At 38.4% G+C, this 20,842-nt stretch overlaps 1 pseudogene; it reads left to right on the top strand.

Moving 5' to 3' along the window:
* Positions 1 to 16,896: 16,896 nt before the first annotated feature.
* Positions 16,897 to 18,885, top strand: LOC141631441 (MACPF domain-containing protein CAD1-like; annotated as a pseudogene).
* The last annotated feature ends 1,957 nt before the right edge of the window (positions 18,886 to 20,842 follow it).

Here is a 20,842-nt window from a genome sequence, read left to right as displayed (position 1 = left end):
ATAATGCCATGAATGCCTTTATCATGTCATTTCCATTAAAATGACCCTAATTAGAGTCAAAACCGACACCGAGCCAAAAACCGACTCAAAATTCAAATCCCGATTCAGACGGGTCAAACCCGAGTCAAGCACACAAAACACCTACCTCAAGTAACACCAAAATCATCTTATTAGATGCCTATATTGTTACACGGCATCTTATATGAATGCCACATATCAACAATGGATGGAGAATCGGCCACGTCCAAATTAAAAGGGACAATACACCCACTTGTATCTCAAGGTAACTCGCGCCTCTTTAGGGTGTCTTCTTAGCCTCTAAGCAAACACAACCGACCTACCTCCCCACATTTCTCTATAAATACCACCCATCATACACCATAACACCCACGCGAGTTTCCGCCCCCTCTTTCTCCCTTAAAATTCTTGACTCGCTTCCTAAGTCACAAAATCAACACGTGTTTACGACCTACCGATCGTAAACACAAGCCTTACACATTTTGTTTGTTACCGTCGTCGTGCATTCGACCGACCCATTCGACCAACTCAACATTAATCAACATGTTTTAACTAACATATTTTCAACTCATTTTCAAAACAAAATCCTTTTTTAAGGCACTCTTTTAAACTTCTTTGATCGTGAGTAGTCGCTACAAGAAAACCGTCTCTAAAGTTGTCTACGTCGCAAACATCAATACATATAAGTTTGAGGGTGTAAATATCTCACTTATTTCATGTCTTTACTGTTTTCATAACTTTATAAGCATGAATGATGCATAACGCGATTCAGATTTAGGTTAGACGAGCCAAAACCGAGTTTTGATCCGAGACAGAAGCCCTTTGCTATGCAAAGAGGCTCGCGCCTCTTGTGGGTTCTCGGGTCAGACTCAAACGTGTTTGTTCTCGTCTTTCCTTTTTATTTCATTTCTCATTTGCAATCGGTTTTTACCATTTCAAATGTTTCAAATCATTTTTATGACAAACTTTTTAGCCATAAATTATAATCACCCTTGGTTCCATATACCATGACGGTTTATCCGTGACTCGATGATATTAATTGGTTAATTACATTTTAAAGGAATTTCTCTTCTTTTATTTACCATTTTAATTCATTTTTATGATAAACATATTTTGACCATTACAAAAATCATCCTTGGTTCTTTATACCATGACGGTTTTTTCCGTGACTCGATGATATTATTGGTTAATTACAAATTAAAGGGTGTTTTAACCCCCTTTTATTTTACTTAGCATCTTTCTCACTTATTTACATTTGCAAACATATAAATCATAATTCATAATCATCCTTGGTTCTTTATACCATGTCGGTTTAATCCGAGTACGGTGACAAACTTGACTAATTACAAATAATTGAACTTAACATAATTAGTTCAAATCAAACATTTTCCTTTTACACATTTTACTATGCTTTTCAAACTTGCAAATACGACAACGAATATTACTAACATAATAGTAATTATTCCGAGTCATACAAATCATTAATCACAAAAAAACGGTTTTAAACAACCTTTTTAGCAACCAGGAGACGCCCCTTGGGTCGCCGTCTGACTCGCGCCCCAAGAGGCCGTCTGTTTTCATATTTTAAAACCAGGGCAGAGCCCCTTCCCTCGCCAATGGGGTTGCCTGGAACTGTTCTGTTTCGTTTTAGCACTTGTCTAGGACGGTCCCGACTACGATTAACCCGTATACATGACGGATCAGATTGACGAGTTTGCATTTTATACTTTATCTTTTTAACACCCTTTTTCAAATAAATGGATCATGTTAAGCACCATAATCCGAATTTGGTAAATGGATGTTTAATTTTCGTTTTCACATGCAAACCAATCTAAATCCAACTTTGACACCAACTTCTTGGTACATGCATAAACAGCCGTTTTATCAACTTTTTCACTTAAACAACCACGATCTATCAGTGGAGGCCGCTAACGCGAGCGGGATTGGGTGTCCGATTAAAGGGCTTCCCAATACGTACCCTCACCCCTTACTCAGAACCTTTGGATAGTGGATGGCCTTATCCAGGGCGTACGAGAGTCATTTTAGGCATAGAATGCTAAAAAGGGGACGAGTCCTTATCTTTAGTACCTATGTCAAACACCGCTTTTTGCCTTGATTGACCTACGTAAAAAGTGGATTCGAACGGGTTCCAAGTATCCCACAAATGCTTGGTGGCGACTCCGAACATCTCTAATATTATTTCGAGACATGTGCCGAGACGAAACCGACCGATCTAAAGCGATCCGAACGAAAGCATTTTTACGCCTCCGAGAGTGGCTTTCAAAAGACCTCTGCATGTCCACAGATTGGCTTGGCGTGCAGGTGGCCCGTGACTACAGACCGGCAGGCGGCATCGCGCCCGCAGACCGGACTATGGCCCATGTCCACAAGTATCATTAAGAAAGAGGGACCACCAGTCTATAAATCCAAGCATTATCATTGTGTTTGGAACCATGGATTCCATATCCTCTCGATTCAGGTAACTCTGAAGACCCCAAGTGACAAGATTCTCACTTCAAAAAGGAAAAGACAGAAAAATAAGAGTCACATAAATATATTTTTGAAGAACAGAAAGCAGAAAATATTTTAAACAGAAAGCGGAATATTTTTTAAAATAAAAAGGAGGTCTTACATTTGCGAAATATTATGATCATTCAGGAAACAGTAGTCTGCAACCTCTTTCCTCTTGGATAGCATTGGGTTGAAAACATGTCCCATTGTTATCATTGATTTTGACAGGACAACTAGCTGAGGATTCACAGTACCACAATCATAGCTGCATCCGAAATTCTCAGGCACAACAGACAACATTAGCTCCTCATGTGCAGCAGAGTGCAGCAAATACCTTGTACTAATATTAGGAACATTCAAACCAGGAACGTCATTGTCCTCTAGGACACCCTCACCAACAACAGCATCGTCCTCCAACACAACCTCAGCATCCTGTTTATTAGAATTATCTATCTCAAACGCTGCCCCAAGCAACAAGTCTGCATGACAAGACATCACCACTTCGGCTACTTCCTCTTCTGCAGTCACAGATGCTTCACTGCTAATTTGAGTGGACTGTTAAGTGTCATTAGGCATTGGAATGCTAGCAGCAGTATCCGTCAACTCTGTCTGAGGCAAACAAGCATCAGTCATTGGAATTTGAGTTGCTTGAACATCTACCGGTGTACACTCAACAGTATTAGGCACGTCCTCTGGCAGATTATCAACAAGATAGTCTTCAACTTGAATGTTAACGTCCTCCACGTCATTGTTAACATCCTCCACATCAATTTTAACGTCCCCCACATCAACGACTTTCTCACCAACATCATCTGGCTCTCCATAACAAAACTGAATGTCAGCATAGATATCCGTCGTAATAGCATCTAAACCGAGGGGTGACAATTGTGGAGTCCCCACCTTTGCACTTTATTGAATTACGGGACTATGTTCAACACCCTTCTTTTCAACTATACTCGGCTACACATCCGAAAGCCCGACACACTCCTCATAAAATTGAGAAAACTGATTAAATGATGGAGGTTCAATAATGACATCTTCATGTCTGGCTTTTTTGGAAGCTGGTTCTTCAGGAACAGTTGATCGCGATCTATTTTCCGCTTGCATAGCCAATACATGCTTAACCCGTTCGTCCAACTCACGGATAACTTGATCCGTGAAGAAAGATGGGGTGGCAACCAAGTTCTCTGACCCTTCACAATGCACTTTCCGACTGTTCAGTCATGCTTTTTCAATGCTCGTCGGGTTACTTGGTGGGCAAATTAGTAGTAGGGTGCTTGCGATAGCTCTTTGGTTCTTCTTCATCATCTTCGACTTTATTAGTTCCGCCCTTTCCAAGTATCGGCGGCATAAAATCTGAGAGTCCCTCTCATTAAGTAATATAAGTTCATGAACATCCTGTCAAGATAAAATCCAAGGTTTTACTTAACACTGAATTCCAAAACATAATAACAGTGCAATAATAGTAGAATAACAGAGGAATAATAGTACACTAACAACAGAATAAATAACAGTGGATTAATAGTAGAATAACACTAGCATAACAGAGGAGTAATAAAATAACAAAGGAATAACAGTACACTAACAGCAGAATAAATAACAGTGGAGTAATAGTAGAATAACAGTAGCATAACAGTGGAGTAACAATTTGAATAAAAAATAGAATAACAGTAGAATGACAGCATGAAAACTGAGGAATAACAATTGAATAATCGTATAATAATAGCAGTCGGAGAACTAATACTTTAAGACAATAACAGAATAACAAAAAGGGTAAACATTTTAGAATGATTCGACAAAAAACAATCAAACAGGTACTTACGTCGACCGCTGCGAAATGTACTTGCTCATCTGTAAGAATATCAGCAAGTAGATCCAACACAATAGATCGACGTTGACTACGTTGACCAGAGCCAACGATGTTTGGACGAGACAATGGGAAAGCAACGTCTGAACGCTCCCGGCCCGAGCACCGGTACGCCTCACGCTGCAACCTCTCACTGAAAGACTTTAAATCCCAATGTTTAATGAGCGGTAGCTCATTATTCACCTGATCACCGCTAAAGAAATAACGATGAAAATAGGTGATAGCCAAAAGCACTAAACAACAACGAGTATTTTTCCTCCCGTTAAGGGATTCACGCACAGAAGTCACCAAGTCTGAAAACACAAACTGACACCAATTAACTTCCTTGATCCTAGAAACATCTTCCACAACGTTTAGAAGTCTAAGATCAACCACAAAACCCGACACAGGAGCAACGAAACAAGACATATCAAAAAGAACAAAGGTCTTCTTAAACTCATCATCAGCAACCAAAGACGCTAAGAGGGTGTCCTGAACTTTATTAAGTGGTATCACACTTTTGTTATTGGCGATACCATACTTCTCACGCCAAGCACGCTTCAAAGCTTCTCCATCAACGTCTGCAAAACCCGGAAACCCAGTAATAACCAAATCCAATTTTGGTCCAGAATTTGGTAAACCAAACACATCGTGCACATCATCTTCAGTCAACTCGTACTTCTCGCTTTCAGATATTTCAAAAAAAATTCCACTTCTAAAAGCATATATAATCTCCCGGAACATGGTATGGGGGAGGGCGGAAAGCTTCAACTCAAGTAAACCCCCGAATCCAATTTCCCTAACAGCCTCCTTCTGTTCCTCGATGAGGGCTTCAATAACTTTGAGAAGAAAAGCAGGCCGATAGCAGCTAATAAATGGATCGGCATTGTACACAAAGGGGAAAAAATATGCAATGCATTACAGATAAATACTGAAAACATTTAAGATAACAAAAGGAGCAGCAGAATAATAGCAAAATAACAGGAGAGCGGCAAAATAACATGAAAGTAACATATTAAAAGTAAAATAACAGCAAAATAAAAGTAGAATAACAGTAGTACATACACTTGGTTATTTTCTGCGGCATCTCCCGCTTGAGGTTGGTTGCTACTTATCACAATTCCCTTCTCACGCTTAACTTTCCCACCCAACTTACTACTAGTCTTTGGTGGACTATACGACAACTTCACAACTTGGGTCTCAGCCTTTCGTTTGGTTTTTTTCATGGGTGGTTCAGTTGTACATATTGCTTGACTACGAGTACTCCTTCTCTGAGAAGCAGTGCTCTTTGATGGAGATGTGTCAGGGGATTTGGATGGAGACGGGCCCGGAGAATTTGATGATGACGGGTGAGTAGACTTTGATGAAGCTGCGGATTTGATTCTTAACTTCATTTTCATCTGTACTATCGGGAAAATAAAAATCAGGATCACTTTCAATGATAAATAGGTATTCAGCTGGACTTTTTAATAATGACGGCAGAATGAGAGTAGTAAATGCAATGAGAATAATGAACACTAACAATTAGTCAAACTAATATTTGCCCAAAAATAACAGGACATTAACAGTAGGGTTACAAGCCAACCAGTGACAGGACACACTTAAAATGACTAGAATAACACTAGAGGTAGACCAATTATACAAAAAGTGAAGGAACATATGCCTAGGATAATAATAGAACCATTATAATACAGTAGTAAAAACACAATAAGAAGAACACGGAAGCATAAAAGAAAAACACAAAGAAATCAAAAGAAAGCCTATTTGAATAAAGATTCAAAGACATTTTCAAATTACATACAGCCTACATAAGCCTTCGTAAAACAAAATAACGTACTAAATTACAACCAGAGACAGTTTCAAATTACATAATAGCCAAAATACATTCTTTTCTAGAAAGAACCAAAATGTGATTCAGAAAATATATGACATAACGTAAAAAGTCAGTCAAGGTCAACAACATCGACTGACTTATAATACAAATCATAAGCAAGATCATAAGCAGCAGGATATTCCCTGAGTATATCAAAGTACTTGTGAATTAGCCTGATCCGTTCAGTTGCAGGTGCATAAAGGATCGAGTCACGATCGTGTATATACTGGCAAGCATGCAACACCCTCTTTCCTGTCTCACTTGCAAGCATGTAGCACTTGAATCGTTTGGAAACTATTTTCGAGCCCCTTGACACAATCTTAAAACCTTCACTGTGACTTGTTGTTAGAACTTTCATATATTGGTCGTTAACACCGGGGGCACTTTTATGAAATAGGAACATTTGTGACCAAACAAGACACATATTCCTCTTATCCAAGTAGTTTCTACATGTTGGAATACTCTTTCCATTAGGTCCTCGCTATTAAAAACTTCAGACTTTGATTGATTACGATGACGAACTTGTACATTAACTTCAAAGCACTTATCAGTGTTATCGTCCAATAACCAAACCTTTTTTTTCTTTTCAGTAGCGAACTCTCTAGCAAATAACAATCTATCTTCATTCTCTATATTTATTGCCCATCTTTCACAAACTAAGTCCATTTGTGATGCTAAAACTTACAAACAAACAAACCCTAACAAGTGACAAGACTCGACAGAATAATAGAAACAGTAAATAAAAACAGGGAAAACACTACAATGACAGGAAGAGTAACGCTGCAATGCCACCATAGGACCAGTATAACAGCGGAATAACAGAAATATTGAAAAGTAAAGACAACACGAACAAACACAAAACCCTAGAAAGGACAGTAAACAATTAAAACATGAGAAATAACTTGACAACAAACTAAGCGCAAGAATAACAGCAGAATAACACAAAACGTAAAGTGTGTAGAGATCAATAGTAAAATACTCAACACAACTCTTCAACTAGAACATGCAAATCACTTCAAAACAATAAAAAAAACTACAGAAACGACTAGAACATGCAAATCACTTCAGGAAAAATCAAAAATTCAAAATGCAGGATAATATTACAATGAAGGAACTGCATAAACGTAATAACGACATTAAAGTACTCGAGTACCTAAACCTAGCAATAATTAAACTGAAAAACAGAATAGAAAAGCATAGAAAAGCACGAAATAAAACTGAATAACAGAATAGAAGAGGAAAATGGCATGAAATTACCTTCAATCGGGAGATAGATGTTGAACGCCGAAGAGAAAAGAGGAGAAAATACAAGGGAGACGAATGGTTGCATAAGAATAGAAGAAGAATAACACCAGAATAATAGAAGAGAGATGAACGGTTGAAGTAAAAATGATTATAAACGGTTGCAGTAATATTAACTAGAGAGGGAAAAAGTTAGGAGAATAGTAAATGATGGAAGAAGAGAGAGAGAGAGGCCGGATCCGGTGAGGCTGTTAATTATAGCGAGGCGGCCGGCCTCACCAAATTCTTTCCTCTCTCTCTATCAAAATATAACAATGAAGACAACATTACAATATCTCATTTTCCTGGAAAATTATTCATAGATTTCAGCGATTTCCTGGAAAATTCGAATCAACAACAACAATTGCAACGATTTTCTGGAAAATTGTTCATACATTTCATCAAAACAACATAGAACAACGTCATTCAAGCAATTTCAGAAGAAGACTTTGATTAATTTCCAGGTAATTTCTTTGATCAAAATTAAGCAATATTCATATAATTTTGTTAATTCACTAATAAATTCATGATATAAGGCTCGATTGATCAAAATTGAGCGATTGCTAAATATAAGGTTCAAATTTTATCAAATTAAAATTGAGTGATTTCCCTAATATAAGGCTCGATTTTGATCTTAACCTCGCGATTTTGATATTGTGATGATTATGATAATGCTGCTACTGATTTTGTTAGGATGTTACTATAGCGAAAGTAGATATCCTGAACAATTTTATGACTATTAGAATGTATGATGTGTATATGTTTGTTTTGTTGTGAAATGTGAATCTAGGGCCTGATTTCGTGAAACTTAGACCTGATTTTGTGAACCTTAAAATAGGCGCTCCGTCACGGTGAAAGATTAATCATATGATGCATATATGTCTGTTTATTTATGAAATGTGAATCTAGGACTTTATTTTGTGAAACTTAGACCTAATTTTGTGAACCTTTTAATAGTCGCTCCATCACGGTGAAAAGTTTATGATGCATATATCTTCGTTTAGTTGTGAACCTAAGGCCTGATTTTGTGAAAATTAGACATGCTTTTGTGAAACTTAGGACCTGATTTAGTGAATCCTAGACTTTGTTTTTGTGAATCCTAGAGCTTGTTTTGTGAAGCTAGAAGACAATATTGTGAAAATTGTGATCATTTTTTATTTTGTGAATCCTAGACCTTATTTTGTGAATCTTAGAGCTTATATTGTGAATGGTAGAAGACAATGTTGTGAAACTTGGTCATAAATGGTCGAAATCACCTATTTTGCTCCTTTTCTTATTTTGTGAATCTTATGCCCTATTTTGTGAATCCTAAAGCTTGTTTTGTGAAGCTAGAAGGCAATATTTTGAAACTTGGTTATAAATTATCAAAATCACCTATTTTGCTCCTTTTCTTATTTTGTGAATCTTATACCTTATTTTGTGAATCTTAGAGCTTGTTTTGTGAAACTAAAAGGCGATATTGTGAAATTGGGTTATAAAATGGTCGAAATCACCTATTTTGCTCTTTTTCTTATTTTGTGAATCATATACCTTGTTTTGTGAATCCTGAAGCTTACATTGTGAAACTAGACGGCAATATTGTGAAACATGGTCATAAATGGTCAAATCACCTATTTTGCTCCATTTTTTTGTGTATCCTAGACCTTGTATTGTGAATTATAGAGCTTATATTGTGAAATTAGAAGGCAACATTATTTTCGACGAACTACAATTCAAACGCAGGTAGTACTTGATCCATTCAGCTATCGAACCTCATTTGTAAATTTCTCGAAGTAAAGAGCGAGTGATTTAAAAGGTTCAACATATGCAACTTTTATTACTGTCATTTGCATCTTGTTTCCCTTTCTAGTCAGGTTGGGGATATGCTTGGAGTCTTGTATGAGACCATCTTACATTACATGAGACCCTACTTAAATACATATTTATACACAATTATAGCTGATGGAATGGCCTCATGTGCAATAATCTCTCATTCAAATTCTGTGTGAAAAAATTTTAGGGTTGTAATTATACTGTTCGGGTGTATTTGCAGTCTGTCAGCATTAATGAGTTTTTGAAGCCAGCTCTGTAACACTACGGATTTTCCTTGGTGACTACTCGACCGAGTAGCGCCTACTCGGCCGAGTAGTGCTGAGGTTGTGTGTTGTTTTGGTTCTGCCGAGGAACACTCGGCCGGGTATAGTTAACACTCGACCGAGTATGGGACACTCGGCCGAGTACACTCTTACTCGACCGAGTGTCCGGTTTGGCGGAGTGTTATTTCGACGGTTTGATTAGGGAATGTTTAGGGTATTTTATATTTCCGCGTCAGTTTCTAATATCATTTGAAAGCTTTATCATTCTACGATCTCTCCCTAATCACTCCCTAATCATCCTCATATCTCGTTGTGTGTGCAAATCGTCGTGATCCTTGCGTGTAGTCTCTTATTCTACTGTTGGTAAGTTTCATTCCCTTGTCTTTTGTATTCTTTTGGGGTTACTGTATATATGGAATTGGGGAAAATGGGTTTGTGCAATGTGTAATTGTAGTATGTGATTATTGTTGTAGGTGACGACGTGATATTTGTTATGCATTTGTATGGTCGATTACAGCATAGCGGGTTGCGAAAAGGTAGGGTTTCTCCTACTCAGTACTGTTAATTGATTGAGATTGCATATGTTTTATAATTGTTGTTATCTGCTGATCATCGGAGTATGGGTGTTGTGGTGACGGTGGTGAGGTGATTGTGTTGTGACAGTTGTGATGCTGTGGTTTGTGTGATTGTGGTGGAGTCACTTGCGGGAGTGGCTTCACACCCTAGTTCGCCCTCCGTGGAACCCGCCATGGGAGGGGATGTGCACATTAAGGGACAGGGATTGTTAGTCGCTCGTTGATGAGCTGGACTAGGTGGGGATGGGCTGCGGTCACCCACTGGCGGCGAGGATTACCTGTTGCGATGGGTAATCTGGCAGGGCTACACACTTCGGTGTGTAGTCGGTTACTGTGCGTGAGATCGATGATCAGCTAGCGGTAATGTTGTTGTCTTATATTGATTGAGTAATCGACCCCGTGTTGTTGTTTTGTAAAACCTGCGGTGATCCATTCGGGGATGGTGAGCGATTGTGACAGTGATACATTTGTTGAGCTTGGGGGCGATCATGGGAGAGTCACCACGCTGGATTAGATGACACCATCACGAGCTTTAGTTATTGTTTTGGTAGTTGTTGCCATTTGGATAATTCGTTTATTAGATCTTGGAGACTATGTAACCTTTATAATTACCGTACATTAATATATGTGTTTGGACTGTTGCTTTTGATATATACTAACCTCGGGCAACCGAGATGGTAACAACCTTTCATGCTGGGGTAGTCCTGGTAAGGTACCTTGGTATGAGGGGGTGTTACAAAGTGGTATCAGAGCCGACGATTCCGGCACCTAAAACAAATGAACCCAATGAACTTAGGGAGTCTAAATAAAATGAACCCGGGGAGAGTTGTTTGGAGCTACCGCAAAGACTTGGGAGACGTCCCGGAGTCGCACTAAGGCCCTTACAATCTCAAGCCGGTCACATGGGGGAAAATTTTGAATGTTGAGTCGTGTGTGTGTAATACTTGTAACTTGAGCCTTGTATTGTTGTTGGATGAAATGAAAGGATCTGACCATGGTGGTATATGATAAAGGAAGTGCGTAGTTGCGTGTGACAGAACCTGGAGCATGTTATGTGGTTACAGCTTGGCTTTTGAAACGGGGTGTGGAGTGTCATATATAGATGGAAAATATTGTTTAATTGTGTAAACGAAAGGTGAAATAATTGGAGTATATGCAATGTGAGGTAGGATGTATTTATATGATCATGATGATGTTAATGTTTGGTTGTTAGTAGTAGCATGAGATTAAGCTCATGTGTCTATGCATATGAATGTCGTGTTTAATCTTCATGTGAGAATGATAAAAGTTCATCCATGTACTGGTATTTAGAAGTATTAAGTTGTTTTTGTTACCTTATGCATGTTCAAGTTGTTTTGGCATTAGAAAGCTTGATTTATCTGAATACCGATTACGGAAGGGTTGTCTTAAAACTGTTATAAGTCAAGTTCGAGAAATGATATTGCTGTGATTCCAAGTTGAGGTGATAGCTTGTCCTCTTACGATTCTAACGATAGGTCACACGCCCAGAATGACCAAGTAACGAGTGAGATATGACTGTTTTACGAAAACTGGACGGTGCTGAGAACTGCACCTATACTCGACCGAGTAGTCCCTACTCGGCCGAGTGTCTTTTATACTCGATCGAGTATTACATATTCGGCCGAGTAATCTCTCCGTGATAATCTTGTTTAGCGTCCGGAGTCGTGAACTCGACCGAGTAGTCTCATACTCGGACCGAGTAAGGTCTACTCGGCCGAGTATTCCCAATACTCGACCGAGTAATCCTTCTGCGGCAATTGAGTTGCTTCTGAGTCGAAAACTCGACCGAGTAATATAGTTACTCGACCGAGTACCTTGTACTCGACCTAGTATGTTATGTACCCGACTGAGTACCTCATTGGGCGATCACTTTGAGTCGGTGGCTATGTTCTTACTTTTGTTTTGAGCCGGTGGCTATGTTTTTGCATTGTTTTGAGTCGTAGGGTAAATACACATGTATGTTTTGAGTCTTAACGCATTCTTTTATATGTGAGACGGTCTTGATACGTAAGTTACCGGAAGTTATGACATGGAGAATGACGGCTTATGAGGGACATGTGTTGGGTAAGGAAGACATGTGTTAATGTGGTTGTGAAGGATAGTGGAAAAAGAAAAGGGAAGAATGATGAGCTAATCGAGGTAAAGAGCATGTTTTGTGAGATATGATGAGTGAAATAGTCGTGTATTGAGTAGTATAAAAGTAAGTGTATATGGGCAAGGGTGATGTAAGTGTAAAGAAGCATGAGAATGAAAGATTGAGATGAGAGATACGAATAGTGACATTTTGGGATGTGTAAGGACTTATAGAGGGAGACGGTTAGCATTGTGTTGCTTAAGGATATATGTAATGAAAGGTTGCTTTAGATGGATGGAGAAGAGGGGTATATAGTGAACTTAGATAGAGATATGTCGCGACGTGGAATTGAAGATGGTGACCAAGTTTGGGAATTTGGAATTTTCACGATGTGAGCCTAGTGAGTAATTCTTTGGGCAGCTAACGGTATGAGATGAATTTTGGTTTCCTAGTGATGTAAAAAGGGAGATGCAATTGTTTGAACTTTAAACGTTGATTCTATGGATAGATTAGTGACAATTGGGAGTTATAGTATAATGAGAGAAGACTCATGGTAAGAAAGAGTGAGATGATATCGACATAAAATAATGGGAATTGAGTTTGGAGCAATGTGAAGGTAACCAGAGCACTAGAGAGTTAGATAGAAATAATGAAGAGTTGGATCATTAAGGGAGTTGTCGAGGGTAAAAGAAAAGAATAAGGGGAGTAAAACTAGGAACATGTTCTTCGAGGATATGTGATATAAGAGTAAGGAATCGTAGAGATGTATGATACTATCATGAGGATTTGAGTTCTGATTATGTAGAAGTTCCAGGACAACATGATAATCATGAGTTTCGAGGAATTAAAGAAAGCAAAAGTTGGGTAAAGAATTTGCACGATATGAGATTTGGTGGTGAGTCGGGTGACGATACAATTACGGATGCAATTGGAAATAGTGTTGAGGTGATTTTTGTTGATATATTTGATGTTTGTTGTTTGGGATGAGAACCAAAGGGAGGAAAAGGATTGTTATATTAAGAAGTGATAGTAAGAGAGTAGTCACATGAAAAATGTTGGTGTCATAGTATTGTCACTAGTGGTTGAGGATGATGTTATTTTGGGGAAGTTAGTTGTTCTAATGAGGTTGATTTTGTGAAGGTGATTAATGTTTGGTTATGAGGGATTTTAAGGTATGGATATATGAGGTATTCGTTGGTAGTTAGGTACAGATGATATGGCTACGTTCGCCGGGTGGTGATAATTATGTGTAAAAGAAGATATGTTATGAAGGGCACACGAGTTAAGTCGGATAAGAGATATTCATTGTCAAGTGGTAACTTACGTGATCAAGATTGACTAGTTGGATGTATTACGGGTCTATGATATGTGTAAATGTTTGTGTGAGGTTCTAACCTCACAAGAAGTGGTATGGTGTGATAATTATAAAGTTGTTATATGAATGTTTTGTAATTTATGTTGGGTACGGTATACTAATGGAATGAGGTTCAAAAGGTAATAATTTGATTGATCTGGCATGGATAGTTAAAAGTGTATGTGTATTGATGATACATGTTTATTCCGTGAAATGGTAAGGATGATGTTCATGAGATTTTGTCAGTTCATTCCGTATAATATGTTGTGTTATAATCTAGTAAAACGATTTTGAATGAGTTTCTTGTTCGAAATGTCATCTTGAGTCGGTGTTTATGGGAATTATATGTGATTGGGATGGTTATCGATGTGGTTGTGGTGCCTCGGGTGGTGATCCGGGCACGGTACTTAGTGTTGTGATGCGGGTATTTTCGCCTTTGCGGTACGGTTGTGGTGGCGGTTTTGCGATGCGTCACCGGTTGTGGTGGAGTAGGTGAGATGTTTACGTTACGAGTTTTCGAAAGTGCTTACCAATTAAACATATATTGTTGTTTGTTTTTTCTTTGTTCTGGTGAGTTTTGGTTGAACATGCAGATTGTTGTTTTGTTTGTTGATGTTTCTTACCGTTTCGGTTTGAGAATGAGGGTAGAGTATGATATGAAAGAGAGTTGTATATGTTTTGTTGTTGTCATGGTATAGTGATATTTTGTTGATAGGATACGATTGTGAGAAGTTGTTCTGATAATTTTGACCTTGTTTCGGGATGAGATATCGGTAGTCATAGTCATGACAAGTGATTCGTGGAATATGTGTTATAATGATCAAAACGGCGGGCGGTTCATAATCTTTTGTTGAGATAGTGAGTGCAGGATATTGGGAATTGGTGTCATGTTAAGTTATGTATGAGTTTTGCGGTAATGAAAGAAAAGAACTTGAGGATCTAGTATGAGTGTACGTAACAAGTGTGGAATGTGAGTTATGCTTTTGGTGATATGAGTTTTATATAGTTTATATAGAGAGGTGTGTCATGTTGCGGTAATGTGGAAGATTTGAAGTTTTGGGTTAAGTTAAAGATTTTGAAATTGAAGGATGAGAGTTGTTTAAGTAAGAGAGCCTAAGATATATGCATGGCGACGGTTCAGATTATAAGTGGTTATCTTTGACACGCGGTGGTGATGGGGATAATGAGAAAATACAGCTAGGATTTAGTATTAGCGAGTTACGAGGACGTAACATTTATCTTAAGAGGAGTAGGATGCGATAAAGGATAAAAGAGATTTTGATGATTGTACATATGGTAGTATAATTGGAAGTAGAGTGTTGGTGTAGCATAAAGGTCGGATATTTGTTTTGATTAAAGGTCATGACCGTGCTTGTAGTAGTTCGATGTTTAGCAATGAGAGAATATTTCAAATGAGTGTTGATAGTTGAATGACAATGATTATGAGTCCAATAGTTTTGACAGTTGGAAGATGACGTTTATGTGTTTGAGTAAACTTCGAGGACGAAGTTCGTTTTAAGGATGATAGAATGTAACATTCCGTTTTGATGATTGATCTTCTTTTGTGGTTGAGTGCTATTGAGTGTTATGGAAGTGATACAAGGTTGGCAACATTATATTGTGGTTATTGGGTAATGTTATGGAGTCAGTATTGAGAGCCTATGCTATAGTTGAGATGATATCGTGAGCCATGTTGTGGAAGGAAGAGTAGTTTTTGGAGTTGGTGTTAAGTGTCCATGTTTTATAGGTTGGATTGGAACTTCGCGGTCGTGTTTTGTTTTGTTTGTTGTTTTGCTTTGAGTCGGGGTAATGATTTTGTGGTGACTTGTGTAGTTCCTTGGTGTTGTTATATGTGGTTGGTATAGTCTTGTGGCGTAGTGTTGTGCTTTGTTTTATAGTAGAGTGTGAACTTCGGGACGAAGTTCTTTTTAAGGGGGGAAGATTGTAACACTACGGATTTTCCTTGGTGACTACTCGACCGAGTAAGCGCCTACTCGGCCGAGTAGTAGTCTTTGAGGTTGTGTGTTGTTTTGGTTCGTGAGGAACACTCGGCGGGTATAGTTAACACTCGGCCCGAGTATGGGACACTCGGCCGAGTACACTCTTACTCGACCGAGTGTCCGGTTTGGCGGAGTGTTATTTCGACGGTTTGATTAGGGAATGTTTAGGGTATTTTATATTTCCGCGTCAGTTTCTAATATCATTTGAAAGCTTTATCATTCTACGATCTCTCCCTAATCACTCCCTAATCATCCTCATATCTCGTTGTGTGTGCAAATCGTCGTGATCCTTGCGTGTAGTCTCTTATTCTCCTGTTGGTAAGTTTCATTCCCTTGTCATTTGTATTCTTTTGGGGTTCCTGTATATATGGAATTGGGGAAAATGGGTTTGTGCAATGTGTAATTGTAGTATGTGATTATTGTTGTAGGTGACGACGTGATATTTGTTATGCATTTGTATGGTCGATTCTGAGATAGCGGGTTGCGAAAAGGTAGGGTTTCTCCTACTCGATCATGTTAATTGATTGAGATTGCATATGTTTTATAATTGTTGTTATCTGCAGATCATTGGAGTATGGGTGTTGTGGTGACGGTGGTGAGGTGATTGTGTTGTGACGAGTTGTGATCTTGTGGTTTGTGTGATTGTGGTGGAGTCACTTGCGGGAGTGGCTTCACACCCTAGTTCGCCCTCCGTGGAACCCGCCATGGGAGGGGATGTGCACATTAAGGGACGGGGATTGTTAGTCGCTCGTTGATGAGATGGACTAGGTGGGGATGGGTGCGGTCTGGCGGCGAGGATTACCTGTTGCGATGGGTAATCTGGCGGGGCTACACACTTCGGTGTGTAGTCGATTCTTGTGCGTGAGATCGATGATCAGCTAGCGGTAATGTTGTTGTCTTATATTGATTGAGTAATCGACCCCGTGTTGTTGTTTTGTAAAACTGCGGTGATCCATTCGGGGATGGTGAGCAGATTGTGACAGGTGATACATTTGTTGAGCTTGGGGCGATCATGGGAGAGTCACCATCTTTGGATTAGATGACACCATCACGAGCTTTAGTTATTGTTTTGGTAGTTGTTGCCATTTGGATAATTCGTTTATTAGATCTTGGAGACTATGTAACCTTTATAATTACCGTACATTAATATATGTGTTTGGACTGTTGCTTTTGATATATACTAACCTCGGGCAACCGAGATGGTAACAACCTTTCATGCTGGGGTAGTCCTGGTAAGGTACCTTGGTATGAGGGGGTGTTACAAGCTCATGGAGAGAAGTACTACAGTCCTTATGGCAGAGGCAGGGGACATGGTGGTGGTGGCAACAGTTATGGTGGGGGAGGGATTGTGTGTTTTTTTAGCAAGTTTGTTTAGCAAACTTAAGAGAAGTGAATGTTAATGTAAGATGTTATTTTTTTTTTTTTTGTCATGCAGGATGTAATTGTTATTTTTAGAAGGAGTGGTGGGGATGATCTAGAACAGAGTTCTGCCAAATGGATAGAGACCGTAAACTTAGCACCAGATGTCATCGACATGACATTTGTTCCTATTGTCTCTCTTTTTCAAGAAGTGCCCGGTGTAAACCATCTCGCCCATGCTATGGAGCTGTACTTGAAGTGTAAGGTCTTACCCTTATCTACTTAAACTCCTGCTTAATGTCATGTTGTCTATACATTTTTGCTTGCTATATTATCTTGGCAAAGATAATAGAGTATCATCTGTTTACTATTTGCTCATATGAGATTATGAGGTCTAATATGAGGTCTGCTTTTTGACGAACATTATCAAGTGAACCGTTGTAAACTCGAAAACGTCCTCTAGTGACCCATTATAATAAATGCATAGAGAATCCATTGAATGGCTGCTATGTAACAAAAAAAGCTATAGTTGGCCATTTTATGTAATTTCACATTCCATAAAATTGGAAAAAGAAGAAAATTGTGTGATAAAATCAACTTATACAACATCCTAATACCCTTGGGACAGGGTTGTTAAGAAAAACTCAATATGACAACTACGTTGAACGGTTGAAGTCGCTCTTAGTCTTTTCTAGATCTCTAAAGCAGGAGTCTGGTTAATTTGGTTGAAGGTCAAGATGCCTTTTTATTCTTGCTGGATGGAGGAATACTTTACTTTACGAAATCTGGTCATTAACTTGATTTTTTGCTTTTTACTAGACAAGCCACCTCTCAAAGATCTTCAATATTTTTTAGAGTTCCAAATAGCTCGAGCTTGGGCACCTGGACAGAGTCTTCTGCAGAGAAGAACTGGTTTTCCAATCCCTACAATTCAGCTTGATGGGTCCCAAGCTTTACCTCAGTCCTGAACAGGTAACTTTCATCCTTTTCCTGATTACTTTTTACTCGTAGGCAGTTTATTACTCCCTCCTATTCTCTAGAATTATCCTTCTTTTCTTTCTTGTTTGATTCAATGGAATTGCTCCAAGTCTGAATCTTGCTCAGTTTCATTGTGCTTAACATGTGTCTTCTATAGTTCCATCTTTACAGTTTGTATTCTAAAATAATACATATAACTATGGTCAACTTCAGAATTTTTCTCTCAACTTAATTACCCAGATTATATATGGCTCCATATTTTATAATTTAACCACATTCAATCTTGTAGGTGACAATCAGACGTAAGCCAGTTACAGGTTTGAGGCTTAGCCTAGAAGAGGCAGCAAGCAAAATCGTCTTGCAATTCATCTCTAACGCCTAGTTTCACTCCCGAAAATTCTGCAGCCTCATTGGGATGCCCATATGGCCATTGGTGCCCAAAAATGGCAAGGTCCCGACGAACAAGATAGTCGTTGGTTTGAACTGATCAAATGGAAGCATTTATCTCATGTGAGGATGGCTCCAATAGAACATAAAGAAACTTGCATTGTGGATCTCTCCGTTGTACATATAGTAACAGGAGCTCAACTAGGGGTATGGAATTTTGGTACTAAAAGCGTGTTGTATCTAAAGCTCCTTTTCTCAAAGGTACCTGGGTGTACCATAAGGAGATCAGTTTTGGATCATAGTCCGGTGAACTTGCAGAAACAAAATGCTGAGAGCTCAAGTGATAAGAAATCAGATGGTTTCGGAAGTGCAGCAAAGCTCGTGAAACTAGTACATTCAACCGAGATGTTGGGGGGCCCACAGGATTCTCCCGGCCATTGGTTATTCACTGGTGCAAAGCTTGGGGTTGACAGAGGGAAGATAGTCTTACGAGCCAAATATTCGCTGTTGAATTACTGATAGAAGAAGAATACTACCCCACTACATCAAAGTGTCCTGTCTGCGTCGAGCTAACTGGGGTTTTGAATTACTTATGGAAGTGTTTTATTTGTTGCTTTGATGGTTCAGTTAGGGTTGGAGACTTGAGAGGTTGTAAATCTATAATAATAATAATGATAAACTCTGTTTCTTTTTGGTTTTACTTAGTCTAGATAGAAGTCAGATTACTATCCTCTAAACTATATTTATTGTTTTTTCGGGTTTTTAGGGAGCCTTTTATTTTTTATTTGTTTATTGCTTTTATGTCTTCAAAATATTATGTAAAGGAACTCTCTTGTACTCATATTTCTTGGTAATGATTTTCAAGGATATTGATGGATTATGTACCCACTTGTAAGTTGCAAGTCTTGTGTAATTGATAGAATTCCACAACCTGATCTCAAAGTTTTTGTTAGATGATATTGATCATTGATCCAACATAAGTGCCATTAATTGCATATACGAAATACCTCTGTTACACCTTATAAAGTACTTTCTCCTTTCGAGTCATTTACATACACGTTTGTTCAAATGTTCAAATTAATGTGAATAATATTGAACAAACGTATAAAAATAACTTCAAAAAAGCGAGTAATTTAATTATTGTCGGACAGCTTAGCTAGAATTCATGATCTTGTTGCGAAACCATCAACATCAAATTATACTCTTTTAACCTCGTAAGTACAGTTATTGATATTGTGTATAACCTTATGAGTCCTTGTAACCGAGATAATGATGAGAATGACAAATAACTTGGGAGTAAATGGAACGAGCATGGACCTCTCTATTTCTTTTTCTCTCTATTTCCTTCCATTTCCTCTAATACAACAATATTAAATCATTATTCACTCTCCGCCTCAACAAACAGTTAACCGTTGGAACGTTTGGGGATAAAATCTGGGCCATTGAGAGGTAATGGAAGGAAATGGAGAGGGAAAGAAATGGACGTTCAACAATTTATTCAAAGCCCTATTTGCAGATTCAGGTGAAGTTCTTGATCCAGAATGAAATCCATCTCCTAGTGATCAACGTGCTCTTTGCTCAACATATAAACCAGAAATTCCAGAAGTTCCCAAGACTGTGACCTGCATGCGAAAAAATAAATGCTGATGAAAAATAAATAACGATTCCAGTGAAATTACCACGAGAAAGTTCTAGTGAAGATTTTCATATTTTTTATTTGATAATCTGAATGTCGTACACATAGTTCAAATTCATATGTAGACGGGTCATGGTTATGACTTGAAAAGTTAAAACTATAGATTAAGACATATGTAGCAAACAATTTATAACAGTTTTGAAGGTCACCGGGACGATTGTTACCATGAGAGGGTCTGTTTGTTTGGCTACAATGGTTGAAGGGAAGGGATGGAGGGAATGGTAGTATATCGATAATATCACCTCCCAGTTTCACAAATTAAGCTCTAGGATTCACAGAAGAAAAAATAGAAACTCTATAAGAGGCCGGATTATAAGCATTCAGTCCAAGTTTCACAATATCGTCTTCTAGTTTCACAATATCACCTCTCAGTTTCACAAGTTAAGCTCTAGGAATCACAGAAGCAAAAATAGAAACTCTTAAGAAAAAGATTACAAGCATTCAGTCCAAGTTTTACAATATCACCTTCTAGTTTCACAATATCACCTCCCAGTTTCACAAATTAAACTCTAGGATTCACGAAAGGGGAAATAAACCTAATCTTTGTCTTCAACTCTTCGAACATAAACCTGGTCTATGTTGCCACACTGCTTAGAATCGAACAATTTAGCAGGCACATACTTAAAACTTGTAATGGACCCATACCTCTACTGTAAACAAATACTCATAACCTTAGAAAATTGCAATTATGCTAATCCTAACTCCTAAAACAACTATGCAGAGACGTTTTATAATAGAGTCTGCTTGTTCTTATGGAATTATTCAAGAACGAGGCTGGCAATGCTGTTAGATAG

Source organism: Silene latifolia, chromosome Y (assembly GCF_048544455.1).
Source record: "Silene latifolia isolate original U9 population chromosome Y, ASM4854445v1, whole genome shotgun sequence".
Lineage (NCBI taxonomy): Eukaryota > Viridiplantae > Streptophyta > Magnoliopsida > Caryophyllales > Caryophyllaceae > Silene > Silene latifolia.
This window is presented reverse-complemented; position numbering and strand designations above follow the sequence as displayed.